At 46.9% G+C, this 13,906-nt stretch overlaps 1 non-coding gene across 1 annotated transcript; it reads right to left on the bottom strand.

Moving 5' to 3' along the window:
- Positions 1–12,834: 12,834 nt before the first annotated feature.
- LOC114111405 (U1 spliceosomal RNA) lies at positions 12,835–12,998 on the bottom strand. The gene has a single exon (XR_003587461.2). It is a non-coding gene; the product is annotated as a U1 spliceosomal RNA (small nuclear RNA).
- Between the last annotated feature and the right edge of the window lie 908 nt (positions 12,999–13,906).

The following is a 13,906-nucleotide window of genomic DNA, read 5'->3' as shown; positions in this document are numbered from 1 at the left end:
CGGCTCTGCCCATCTCTGCCCTCCAAGCCCCGGCCAGGGGCGCAGCGGCCCAGCCAGTGCCGCCCCCTTCTTGGGTCACCTGGGTCTCTGGAGTAAAAGGCAGAGGCTGAGTCCACGGAGTCCTTCCCCGAGAGGGGGCTTCCCACTTCACGTCTTGTAACTGCACGGTTGTCCTTGAGAGTAAACGGTTGCAGGGATGAGCTGCCATGTCAGATATTCACATATTAGATGATATCAAAAAACATTTACCCCCATGTTGAAAGGGGAATATAAGTAACTATGATTTCTATAACTAAAAGACTTAATCTTTGTTGGAAAAATATATCGTATATTTAAATTTCTGTGGCACATAATTTTGAATTTTATAAATGGAAATTTTTTTGGAATCAGAGTTTGCTTATGGGAAACAAAGCAATACAGGACATTTAGGCAGTTCTTTCATTAGGATTTTGAATAGAAAATAAATGCAAGACTTTACAATCTAGAATAGTATGGCACCAATATTTTCCACATTTTTAGGAAATCTGAAAGTCAACATGAAGTAGTTTTTAGACCAAAATTATTAAAGCTGGGTAAGGCATACCAGGAGTCATCTCTGAGAATATGACAGGACAAATATTTTCTATACAATTATACATCAAGTATTAGAATTATCTAGAGTGTTAAAAGTATTCAAGATTCATCCTTACTATCAATTTGAAATTTTTTCTTGTAGGTAGCCTGGAGAGCACTCATTTATCTAAAGCTAAACGTTTTTTATATTCCTGAGTTACATTTCAGGAAAACAGAAAGTTCAAGGGAGGAAAAAAAAAACAAAAACCCACATGGGTTGTATTCACTGAGATAGAAAAGGTGGTTCACTACTGCACTTTGGAGAGAGGGAGAGTGGAATATGTGTGGTAAAGCTGGATGCCTCTGTGCTTGAATTTGGACTGGACCTGGGACTGGGTCAAGGCCAGAAGAACACAAGACTAAGCATTATTATCTTGGGGCTTAGACCCACCTGACAGTGTTGTAGCCATGCGTTCCGGGATACAAACTCACTCAGATGGACAGTGCAGATAGTGGAATGCAGTTTATTACACTGGCAAGCCCAAGGCAGAGTCTCCTCTTAGCCAAGGACCCCGACCAGCATTTGTGAAAATCTTTTATACCCCATGTGTACGTGTCTGAACCCACCACTCCAAATTCCTTGAGACTTACATAAACCAAGGAAAATACAATCCGAATAACCCCATCATTCACGTGCTATGTGCTCATGTGCTCAAACAGTCAAACAATTAGCCAATAATCAATAAACCCGAGGTTACACTCTGATTGATACGGAAAAATTTGTGGCCTGTCTGGAGGAAGGGGTGATTAGTGTATGTTTTCTCTTAGGCGGTGAGTAACCTAGATCCGATCTTCAAGGTTCCCCTGTCTGGAGGGGGTCTTATCCTTCTGTTGTTGTTTTCATAGGCACTAAACACAGAGTTCAGAGTCCATTGGAAAGGTGGCCGAGCATGATCAGCATGAACAGGCCTAAGAGGGAGTCCAGGCCCTATGAATTCCTTCTTCAAGAGCACCCACACAACAGTCCTAGAAAGCTCTTGAGGATACTCCCTCTCCCTTGGACACGTTCCCATCTGGTTCTCTATTCCACCAGCCACAGGGAAGGACTTTTCACCTCTGTGTCCTTGCAGAATACTTTATGATCCCTGCAGGACACAGGGAGCCAGGCAAGAGTGGAGGGGGCAGCTGCACTGACCCGATGGGTTTCCAGCAAAGTAGCAGGAAAATCCCATAGAAAGAGGAGCCTGACTGGCTACAGTTCATGGGGTTGAAAAGAGTCAGACATGACTGAGCCAGTGGGGGTGAGGATGAGGTGGTTCCACCAATCAGATGATCAAAACACCACTGACTGCCCACCAAAGCAACCTGCAAGACGCCAGAGGGCAGCCAGTGCTGCGGAGGGCAGAGGATGAAAGCCTAGACCACCCTCCAAGCACAGGGCATGACAGGCCTGCCTGCACTTGGAAATCAGCTGAATAAAACACCATCTAGGATATTCTTTTAAAAAGTCTCTCAGTAGGGGCGTTGGTGGTTCGGTGGTAGAATTCTCGCCTATCACGTGGGAGACCCAGTTTGATTCCTGGTCAATGCATTGTGGTCGTGTTTGTTTTGGGCTTCCTTGGTGGCTCAGATGGTAAAGAATCTGCCTGCAATACAGGAGACCTGGGTTGGGAAGATCCCCTGGAGAAAGAAATGACAACCCACTCCAGTAGTCTTGCCTGGAGAATCCTATGGACAGAGGAGCATGGTGAGCTACAGTCCAAAGGGATCTCAAAAAGTCAGACATGACTGAGCAACTAACACACATACCCTCTCTACATCCAAAAGAGACCAAATTCCAGGTTCCTGAAGGGCCAAGAGGGCCCTCTTCTGGACGGCCAAGCTGTTCCAGTCCTTGGAAGACAGGTCCCACAGAAGATAGCTTTGAGAGGGACACCAAAGAAAAGGAAGGATGCTGAGATGTCGGCAAGTGATGTCATAACTCTTACATATGGAAAGAATATGATGTTAACTGGTTTGGTCCCTTCTCTTTGAATGGAAACTCTGTTAAGTAAAACTCTGGGTTTACCATGCCGGGAGGAAAAAGCAGAGGCCAGAGCTGGCCAGCCCAGGCTGTTCATGGCATCTCAGCTCCAACAGCCAGCCTGAGGTCAAGGAACCTGAGGCCTGGACTCAGCGGCATTTAGAAACTCTGTGCAGAAATGTTCTGCACTGGACCTTTAAGCAAAATACAGTTCTGATCTGGGCGGGTAGAGAGTGACTTGTGTGCGTGCAGACGCTAGAAGAAAGAAAGTTTTCCCTGACCGGGAATCGAACTCTGGCCGCGGGCGGTGAGAGTGCCGAATCCTTGCCATTCACTAGACCACCAAGGAACTGTAGAGAAGAGGTTATTTCGCTTCTTCAGGAGAAAGATGAGTGTAAGAATCGTCAGAAAGCAGTGCAATCGTCAGAATACCTCAGCGGCCTACTGCTGAGCCTGCTGCCTAACCCCGTGCCTTTCGCCTTTGCCGATGCAAATGCAAATCTCCGCGGTTGGGTGGTGGGGGTAGGGGAGAGCAACCTGTTTCCCTCCGGTTTCGGACCAGGGACCTTTCGCGTGTGAGGCGAACGTGATAACCACTAGGAAACGGGTCAACCTCCGTTACTTAACACTGTATCCATGAAATTCCGGATGCCGCCACCAGCATCCAGACCACCAAATTGTAACACTCAAACAGGAACCTTGAAGCCCTGCTTTAGGGTTCCTCATCTCCCCTCAAGAGAGGACCCTCGAGCCCCCATAGGCTGCATTCGGGGTCCCGTACCCAACGTAGAGGCCTCAAACCCTTAACTCCGCACCCGAGCCCAGGGGTCGCCCCAGCCGATTGCCGAGCTCCCGGAAGCCGCAGGAGGCGGGGACGGTGGGTGCGTCCTAGGCCAGGAGACTCCGCTGCCCAGCGGTGTGGAGGCCGCCCCTCCCGCGCCGCGGGCCCGCGCCTCGGTGGCCCTTGTCATGGCGCAGGCGGTCGGCATTCTGGGGTCTCAGGAACGGTCGACGCTTCCAATCCCCCGGGACCCGCCCTCTCCGCTGCTCCTTTGTCCCTGACTCCTGTGCTCTTTCTCTGCCTGCCGGCTCGCCGCTGCACTTTCTGGTGTTCTCCTGGCGAAAAGGAGTCTCTTTGGTGGTCTCTAAAATGTCACCCCACTGTGCCTGGGTGGGCTCAAGCCACCAACCCTTACGGTTAACAGCCGGACGCGCTAACCGATTGCGCTACGGAGACAGCGGTACTGGCTATTCCTGGAGTCTTTGGAGTGGACACTTCTTCCTAGGATAAGACCCCTGCCCCCAGGGAAACGGTGCCATTTCCGTGCCTTCTACCGAGCACAGATGCCAGAGCCCCAGAGATACCAGGGGCCAGGGCTCCAATCCTGCAGGCTTGAACCGAAATAGATCCACGGACAGCTGAACACAGGTGGGCTCCCGCGATGGCTCTTCCCACTTCCTTGCCTACTCCCAACGAGTGAGAGTTTGCCCACCCTGGCATAGGCCTCCGGGGCTGTGCTTAGGTCTCCTGTGTCCACCAGGGGATTTCCACCAGAGTGGGCTTCCCTGGGGCTCAGACGGTGAGAATTCGCCTGCAGTGCAGCACACCCGCGTTCAATCCCTGGTTTGGGACTATCCCCTGGAGGAGGGCGCGCAACCCACTCCAGTATTCTTGCCTGGAGAATCCCCATGGATGAGGAGCCTGGTGGGCTAAGTCCATGGTGTGGCAAAGAGTTGGACAGGACTTAGCGACTTCAGCACTGAGGTCTCGGGGATGGTCGTTCTGTGTCCGCACGCCGGTGACAGAGTCGGGCACCAACTGGGATGCTCTAGGACTTGGATGAATACATTGTTGTATTTAGCCCTTGTCCCATGAAGACCGTTGAGAATGGAAATACAGAAAAGTTTTCGAAGTGAACAGTTCTTTTTTAAAAGCCTTCATCCCAGTTTTTGGAATCTACAGCATCCAGTGGGGTGAGCAATGGAAAGGCCCCCGGAGCAGCCCCAGCTGAGTGGAGCTCCCGCATTCCAGCCTGGGTAGCCTGCGTTCTGTGAGGTCCACCTGGGAGCGGGAAAGGGTGAAAACCAAGCTGGGAAGGCTGGTTTGGGAGGAAGGCATTGAGACCTCCCAGGAGGCTTGGGCAGGAATCCTTAGAGCTGAACATTGCTTCAGTCTGGTAGCAGAGTGGGAAAGGAGGGAAAGGGCTGGTGCAGGCAAGAATCAAGGAGGCCTAAGGAGAGGGGAGGAAGGAGAGAATAAAAGAATTTGTGCTTCTACTCTTCCCCCCTCCCTCTCTTGCCTTCTCTCTTCTTGGTCTTCTTCTGATCCCTACAACTGAGAAATCTTGATACACCCACTTCTGAGAAGAGAGACCCAACTATCTGTGCTCGGGTGCACAAATTCTGGGTTGTAAAAATAGTTCTGTCCTTATGTGGCCTTAGACAAAGAAAATATCTTGTGTCTCCCTTCTTTCTGTTTTAAAATGGGAGGAATGAAAGCATTTGTTGTCAGATGTGTCTGGGTTTAGAAACTACTGGATGAATCATATTATCAGCTGTGAAATCATAAATATTGTTGTCACTATTCTCAGAATCTTTTGACAAACTCTATGCTTATTTATTTCACCTTGAATTATCTTGATACTTCTAGAAATTTCTGTAAACGGAATCAAGACAAAGGCTCCCATGATTGCTCTTGCAGTTTGCTCCGTGAGTGTTCTTGAAGTTTGCTCAGATGTAGCTGGACCACCCTTCATTGCCAGTTCTCTGCTTGTGGATCAGGATCGATATGCAGTCTGGATGAAATGGGAAGAACACACATCTCCACCCATCCCAGTTCTAACCTTACCTGATTCTGTCCTTGCCCCTTGTGAAAACCCGGTTCTCCACATTTCCTGGCCATTCTGTGATCACTCAACATCCTTTCTATGGATTTGTTTTCTTCCTTTATGAGTCAAAGTCCATTTCAGGTCCTTGTGTCCATAAACCTTGACTTTGTGTTGTTTGTTACCACTCAACAGCTTGATTTTCCGAAAAGAAGATTCATATTCTCACCCTGGAGCCGTGAACTTCCTCCTCATAACAAGAGCCTCCCCTTTGCCTCCTTCCTCCTTGAGTCAACCTCTCTGTCCAGTCTTTTGGAACAAAATACATCTCCAGGCAATACTAGCCATCCTTCTGTGTTTTTTGGCCAGCCAAAAACTGGTGCTATTTTTTTCTGTTATGTATATTGGCTTAGGGAAGAAACACTTTTATTAGGATACAATGAAGAAGTAAAGATTATTATTCTGAGCCCTGATAGGATTTATACCTATTATACATGCAAATATTTAATGTGTTGGTATTTTGGGTACATAAGTACTGTCTATACTGTAAGACAACTTGACTGTGCATCCTCTATGATTCAGCAATCAGTGCTCTTGGGTACCTTGATATTTGTACGCCTTTTTTAAAACTGCAATTTCTTGATTTGATATGTTAAGAAATGGAAGAGAAACTGACTTCACTGACCTGACCAAACAGTCTGTGACTGCCTAAGTGTCAGAGCCGTGCCTCATGTCCTCCTCCACATGCGGTTGATTTTGAGTCACCCCAGGTTAGTTTGGGTCTTCCCTAGTGGCCCAGCAGGTAAAGAATCTGCCTGCAGTCCAAGAGACCCAGGTTAAATCCCTGGGTTGGGAAGGTCCCCTGGAGAAGGGAATGGCCACCACTCCAGTATTCTTGCCTGGAGAATCTCTTGGACAGAGGAAGCTGGTATGCTCCAGTCCATGGGGTCACAAAGTAAGACAAGACTGAGCGAGGTTCATTTCACTTCTAGGTGAGTATAGCTGGTTTCTCTGAGTGTTTGATGTAAATGGTTATTTTTACTTATACTGTAAATCTAACAAATATACACTTGATGTGAGAAAACCTTACCCCTCCCAAATCAGAAATGTATGAAGAAAAGGAGAGTTCTCTTGCCTCCATTCCCACTTCACTGCTGACACACTTTACATGTTACAGATAAGAGGTGGTGGTGGCGGCTTTGGAGTGTAATCTGTACTATAGGAAAACTAAGGGACCCAGGAAATCCCACCTCCTGCCCTGACAACCATCTGCCCTCTTGGAGCAATGAGAAAAGGGTGAAGGCAAGGCAAGGGCAAATAACACTTATTTGCAGAAATTTTACCTCAAGATGGGTCATTCTGCTTAACCAGGGCAGAATATGTAGTTGATAATGGAGAGCTAGGGAACTCTTCCCTGGCACAAAACCGGAAGTGGATTTTACCTCATTTTCTGAGGTGAGAGTGAACTGAGCCTATCAAAGGAGAGGAGTAGAAAGAAAACAAAAGGGATGTGCACCTACCCTGTGTTCAAGTCTTGGGAGTAGAAAGGGGACATACAGAGGCTGAAGAAGCAGATACCCTTTCCCTGGCAGTGGAGAGAAGGTAGCTGCCAAAGAGGTTCCATGGTGTAATGGTGAGGACCCTGGATCCAGCTATCCGAGTTCAAATCTCATGTAACTTTTCTGTTTAGTTAGAAAAGTTGTCCCTGTGACTAAATGGTGATGTCGATGTCGATAATCAGCCAGAAATCTCGACAGCTTTAGGGTTGAGAGTTCCAGACCTGAATGAGAAGAACTGTGTTTTATTCAAGTTTTCTATTCTTCTGAATTTTTATTGGCCTTGTCCCAGTTTGTTATGATTTTATTCAGAGTTTCTTGTTCTTAAGTCTGCGTTGGACATGCAAAGCCACTATTTGATCAAGATTCGAACCTTCACTCCTGCAAATCTCGTCCTTTGGCCCCAAGCTCAGACCGAAAGAGGTCGCAGATTTCGGCGTCTGAGGAGACCCCAGGTCCCCGACCCAGGGCCGCCCGACCAGGCTGCTCCGGGGCCCGAAGGGGAGACGTGCCGCTGGGAGTCCGGAGCCAGGGGCTGGGTTCCCTTCGTTCTGCCGCGACTCTGCTCCCCCGAGATGATTTCTCACGACGTGAGCGGATGGAAGCATTTGTGTCCTCTACCCCTCGGGAGAAAAGTACGGATGAGGCCGGTGATGGACCTGAATAGTTTTCCTTTCGCGGTGCTAAGAAACATCTCTCTGATCTTTATAATTTGGAACTTTCAGCAGTTACAAGGAAAGGTGTGAGGCCGGCGAAAACATCCGAGGAAGGGCAAAGATTAGGAGAGAACAGACGATGAGCCAGAAGCAGAAAGGGACTGGAAGAGAGAGGAGGGGGCAGGTACTGCAGCGGGGCGGTCGCTGGGTTGGGGCGACCACAACCCAGCCTTTACTGGTGTCCAGGGACCCGATTCACGATTCACCCCACATCGCAAAGCTTCTGGCCTGGCATTTGTTCTGACAAAGTTCCCTTTGCGGGTTCCGTGTGGAGTGGTGAGGTGGTTATGTAGATCTGCAGGTGGCAGCTGCCTTGGAGATGACTGGCGGGCAGGGAACTACACAGACACTCCACTTTCAGCTTTGCAGGCCGGTCTGCAGCGTTGGCTCCGGAAAATCCGAGCCTCAATATTTGCTTAGAGACAAGGAGATATATAGCCAAACAGTCAGTGAAAGTGGTTATCCCTGGAAAAAAGGAACATGGGAAGGGATCAGGAAACTACTGTTTTGGGGCATGTGTAACATTGTATTATATACACGATATTTTCAAAAGTTCATTGCTTGTATTTTTTATTTAAATTTGTGTGTAGTCATATGTATCACTCTTTAAAAATTCTGGGTCTATTGTCATGTGTAGGGGAGTGTTTTCCACTGTAAAACCATGATTTTTTTTAAAAAAGTTCAGCATTTTGGAAGGAAGGAGTTGGACCATTATTGCTCTTTTGTTGAGCTGATCAGATGAGTTGATAAACTCACAGATCCTCCCAGTCCTGGAGATTACTGCAGGTCAAAGAGGACTGCTTTACTCTTCTTGCCACCTGAGAAGCTCAGGGGCAGCATGGATTCAAATTGCAGGGAGCTGGAGAGGCACAGCACGGCACACTTGGATGCACATGGCGACAAAGGGCCGCTCTGGTTCCGAACCCCAGGGCAGTAACGTCCGGGCAAGAAGAGACCAGTAGGAGAAGGGCAGCATCTCCTTTAAGTCCTATACTTTCAGCATCCAACAATGCTCTTGAAGACACACAGTGAAAGAGTGGGAATAGATTAGGGAAAAAGAAGAAATCCTCGGTGATTTCCTCATCTAAACCACTCCTGAGGATGAAGTGAGTACAGGCAGGGACCAGGCCCTCCTGGCACCAGTGAAGGTGGGTGGAGTTCTTCTCAGCAGCTGGAGCCAAAGCAGACCTCCTTGGCTAGGCGGCCAGTGAGTAAGCAGGCCTTCTTCTTCCTCAGCTGGGTAGCACTTGAACTTGCAGCACTGGAATGTGTCCCTCTAGGCTTTTGATGGGTTCCAAAGAAACAAGAGATAGGTTTCTTTCTTTTTTTATAATTTTTTTCTCCAGCTTTACTGAGATATTATTGACATATAACACTGTGTGAGTTTAGGGTGTGAAGCACGTTGATCGGATACAGTTATATATGGCAAAATGATTCGCACCAGAGCATTAACTAGCTCCATCCCATCACATAATACTCATTTCTTTTTTGTGATGAGAATATTTATGATCCACTCTCTTGCATCTTTCAAGTACACATATAATGAAGTGCTTCGACAAAGTTTACACCCAGGTAACTGACATCTTAAGCTGTGACAAGAATTCCTTGGCAGTCTAGTGGTTAGAACTTGGTGCTTTCACAGCTGTGGGCCAGGGTTTGTGGAACTAAGATCCCACAGTCTGTGTTCAGTCATGCATGCTCAGTCATATCCAACTCTGTGGGACGCCATGGACTGTAGCCCACCAGGCTCCTCTCTTCACGGGATTTTCCAGCCAAGAATACTGCTGCTGCTGCTGCTGCGGTGGGTTGCTATTTTCTACTCCAACAACAGATAGGTTTCTTCTTAATGCACTTATTAAGGTCGGTAGTGGCTGGTGGCTAGATGGCACAGCATGCTTTGTTTGCTGATATGGCAGGAAACCTTTTTCATTCACATTCCTCCCCTCTCCCTTCTGATGTCATTTGTTTGGCTGCACTCATTGGAGTCCATGCGCAAGAAAGACCTGGAAATGCTGGTTGCCAGGGACACAGATCAAGCACACAGATCAGGAGCAAAAGGTAAACAGGAAACCAGGAAGGGTGGAGAATATTTAGCCCAAGTGTAATGAGCCCAACATCTGGGGGCCCTCCTTTTAGTCCTGGTGCCACCACTTACTTTCCCTTTGACCTTAGGTCAAGTCCAATTTGCTAGGCGAATTTTGCAAGTGTCATATGAAAGAAATAAGAAGTACTTCATAAAACTGTTGTGTAGATTAAGTGAGATAATCAAAATACAGCTGGTAGAGCATGTGGCTAATATTAAGGATGTTCCAGTAGGAAACAATCAAAGATAAGCTGGTACTTCAATCTTTTGTAACATTTGAATACATTTTTAAAATATTTCAATAAATTGTCTTTATGAATTTATTCATAATTTGTGAATGAATTCACATTCACAAAATAAATTTGTGAATTTATAAAAAATTTTAAATGGAATTTATAAATCATATGCCCACAAAAGGAACTTTCTAATAAGAGCTTTGTTCATAATGGTTTCCAAATTGAAAACCATTCAAATGTCCATCACAAAGTGAATATATATGATTGTGACATAGTCACTCAAAGGAATACTACTCTTCAATAAAAAGAAACAAGTTCCTGATAGATGGCAACGATATGGATTAAAACATCACCCTGAGTGATGAAAAGAGTATATACTCTGTGGATCCACTTATACAAATTACTAGATGAGGCAAACTAATCCCTAGTGAAAAGAACTAGATCATTGAGTACCTGGGACAGGGAGTGGCAGGGAGATTAACTGCAAAGAGGCTCAAGGGGATATTTTGGAGTGCTGGAGATGTTCTTGAACAGGGCAGTGGTTCCATGGGTACATTCAGTTGTAAAAAGTCATCAAACTTGAAATGGATAGATTGCATTATTTTTATTAATCCTTAAGAAATTTGATTTTTAAAAAGTAATGAGAAGAATCATTCCAAATTTTAATAACTTAACTCAATTATAATCATCATTATTATTAGCATTAGAGGGTTCTTTTAGAACTGTGTATCTCTTAAGGTAAACAATTTGAAAGTTCAACAGTTTCTTCATTTTTGTATTTTTTCATTAAATATATGCACTGGAATGTGAAGTCAAGTGGGCCTTAGAAATCATCACTACAAACAAAGCTAGTGGAAGTGATGGAATTCCAGTTGAGCGATTTCAAATCCTGGAAGATGATGCTCTGAAAGTGCTTCACCCAATATGCCAGCAAATTTGGAAAATTCAGCAGTGACCACAGGACTGGAAAAGGTCAGTTTTAATTCCAATCCCAAAGAAAGGCAATGCCACAGAATGCTCAAACTACCGAACAATTGCACTCATCTCACACACTAGTAAAGTAATGCTCAAAATTCTCCAAGCAAGGCTTCAGCAATATGTGAACCGTGAACTTCCAGATGTTCAAGCTAGTATTAGGAAAGGCAGAGGAACCAGAGATCAAATTGCCAACATCCGCTGGATCATCGAAAAAGCAAGAGAGTTCCAGGAAAACATCTACTTCTGCTTTATTGACTATGAGAAAGACTTTGACTGTGTGGATCACAATAAACTGTGGAAAATTCTGAAAGAGATGGGAATCCAAGACCATCTGACCTGCCTCTTGAGAAATCTGTATGAAGGTCAGGAAGGAACAGTTAGAACTGGACATGGAACAACACACTGGTTCCAAATAGGAAAAGGAGTACATCAAGGCTGTATATTGTCACCCCGCTTATTTAACTTCTATGCAGAGTACATCATGAGAAACGCTGGACTGGAAGAAACACAAGCTGGAATCAAGATTGCCGGGAGAAATATCAATAACCTCAGATATGCAGATGACATCACCCTTATGGCAGAAAGTGAAGAGGAACTAAAAAGCCTCTTGATGAAATTGATGAAATTGAGAGCGAAAAAGTTGGCTTAAAGCTCAACATTCAGAAAATAAAGATCATGGCATCCAGCCCCATCACTTCATGGGAAATAGATGGAGAAACAGTGGAAACAGTGTCAGACTTTGTTTTTTTGGGCTCCAGAATCACTGCAGATGGTGACTGCAGCCATGAAATTAAAAGACGCTTACTCCTTGGAAGAAAAGTTATGACCAACCTAGATAGCATATTGGAAAGCAGAGACATTACTTTGCCGACTAAGGTCTGTCTAGTCAAGGCTATGGTTTTTCCAGTAGTCATGTATGGATGTGAGACTTGGACTGTGAAGAAGGCTGAGCGCTGGAGAACTGATAGTTTTGAACTGTGGTGTTGTAGAGGACTCTTGAGAGTCCCTTGGACTGCAAGGAGATCCAACCAGTCCATTCTGAAGGAGATCAGCCCTGGGATTTCTTTTGGAAGGAATGATGCTAAAGCTGAAACTCCAGTACTTTGGCCACCTCGTGCGACGAGTTGACTCATTGGAAAAGACTGATGCTGGCAGGGATTGGGGGCAGGAGAAGGGACGACAGAGGATGAGATGGCTGGATGGCATCACTGACTCAATGGACGCCGAGTCTGAGTGAACTCCGGGAGATGGTGATGGACAGGGAGGCCTGGCAGCTGTGATTCATGGGGTCGCAAACAGTAGGACACGACTGAGCGACTGAACTGACTGAACTGACTGAAGAGAGAACTGGATCCAGAAATGCGAAGAGGCCTGCCAGCGGTGGGAAGGGGTGAGTGGGAGGATAGTATCTAAGCAGTATCTCCAGCGATGACTAAGGCGTGTAATAAGCAAGGCAGCTGACCACAAGAAATGAAGCGCCTGACAGCAGGGACACTGGTGGGAAAATTGCTAGTGGTAGCGTCTCACAAGACAGGCCTCCTGCCTTTCTCACCCGACTTCGTGGGACTGGCCCAGGTAAAGAACTTTCTGGTTGGATCTTGCAACCCAGGTAAGCCTTCCCTATCGCACAAACTTTCGACGAAGAGGGTTCATGAAGCAGTAAACGTATGTGACGGACCTCACAGTCTTACATGACTTTTCTAGAGAAACAGCAGCACCCCCGGAACCAATTGCTGCAGTTTACTAGAACTCGAGCCCACCAACAAACCCACGGCATTTTTCCACACGCAGTTTCAGGTGGTCACGTACAGCATCACCCCCACAGTTATACCAAGGCCGGTTTTCCTGATTTTCCACAGACGAACCAGGGAAAAGCGCGAACGCAGTCCCCCACTACCACAAATTATGCAGTCAAGTTTCCCACATTTGGGGAAATCGCAGGGGTCAGCACATCCGGAGTGCAATGGATAAGCCTCACCCTGGGAAAACCACCTTCGTGATCATGGTATCTCCCCTGCCAGGTAAGTATGAGTTCCATACCGGCCGCCCCACCGCAACCTCATATGCCCTACACCGTACACACACGCTCACTTTCCTTCCCCCCACCCCTCCCCCCGCCCATCCCCGAGCCTTCTTGGCCCTTCCACACAGCGGATCCACGCACTTTCAAGCAAAAACTCCTCAGTTCTCTCCCACGCCACGGGAGACCATGTCGTGTTTAAGCACCAGATGACGGACCAGCAGCCCCTGCGCTCGGATATCTACATACGACACGCCCCGTCCGTGACATCACGGGAACCCGCGCTTCCCTCCAGCCCACGCCCCGCCCTAGTCCCCGCCTCCCTCCTCCCACGCCGTCCGGCCCAGCCAACCCGGCGGAGGGCGCCCTCTGGGGGGGGGCGTGACGTCCGCCTCCCGCTCCTGGGCGCGCGCGGCTGCCTGCCTCTTTTGTCCTGCCCAGTCCCGGTCTGGCGGTCGGCTGAAGCCTGTGCACCTTTTTTCAAATAACAGCGTTCAATGGGGAGAACGGAACATTTAGCAGTCCAGGGGAAACCGGTTCCTTTCAAATCCAGTTGTCTTTGTGATGTAGTATTGTGTGTATGTCTAGTAAAACGCACTAAGCGTCGCGACTGGCCGTGAACTTCTGTTCTTCAGAATTCAATGTCACTGATTGAGAATTTCACTTATGTTTGGTTCAAACATTTTTTATTAGTATTCCTAAATACCTTAGTTTACTCAGTAATTGATGTCTCAGTATCTTATTTTTTTTTGAAACTACCTAGTTAATTAACTTCCATCAGTTAAATCTCAGCACAACTCTAGGACTTTACCAAATAACTGGAAAGATCATTTGAAGCAGACATCTCTAAACTATAATTTAAGAGCTTACCCAGTGCTCTTATCTCATTTACATTTACTTTAAGCTTTCATCATATC

Source organism: Ovis aries, chromosome 1, assembly GCF_016772045.2.
Source record: "Ovis aries strain OAR_USU_Benz2616 breed Rambouillet chromosome 1, ARS-UI_Ramb_v3.0, whole genome shotgun sequence".
Lineage (NCBI taxonomy): Eukaryota > Metazoa > Chordata > Mammalia > Artiodactyla > Bovidae > Ovis > Ovis aries.
The sequence above is the reverse complement of the archived record's forward strand: the minus strand, read 5'-3'. Positions and strand labels throughout refer to the sequence as shown.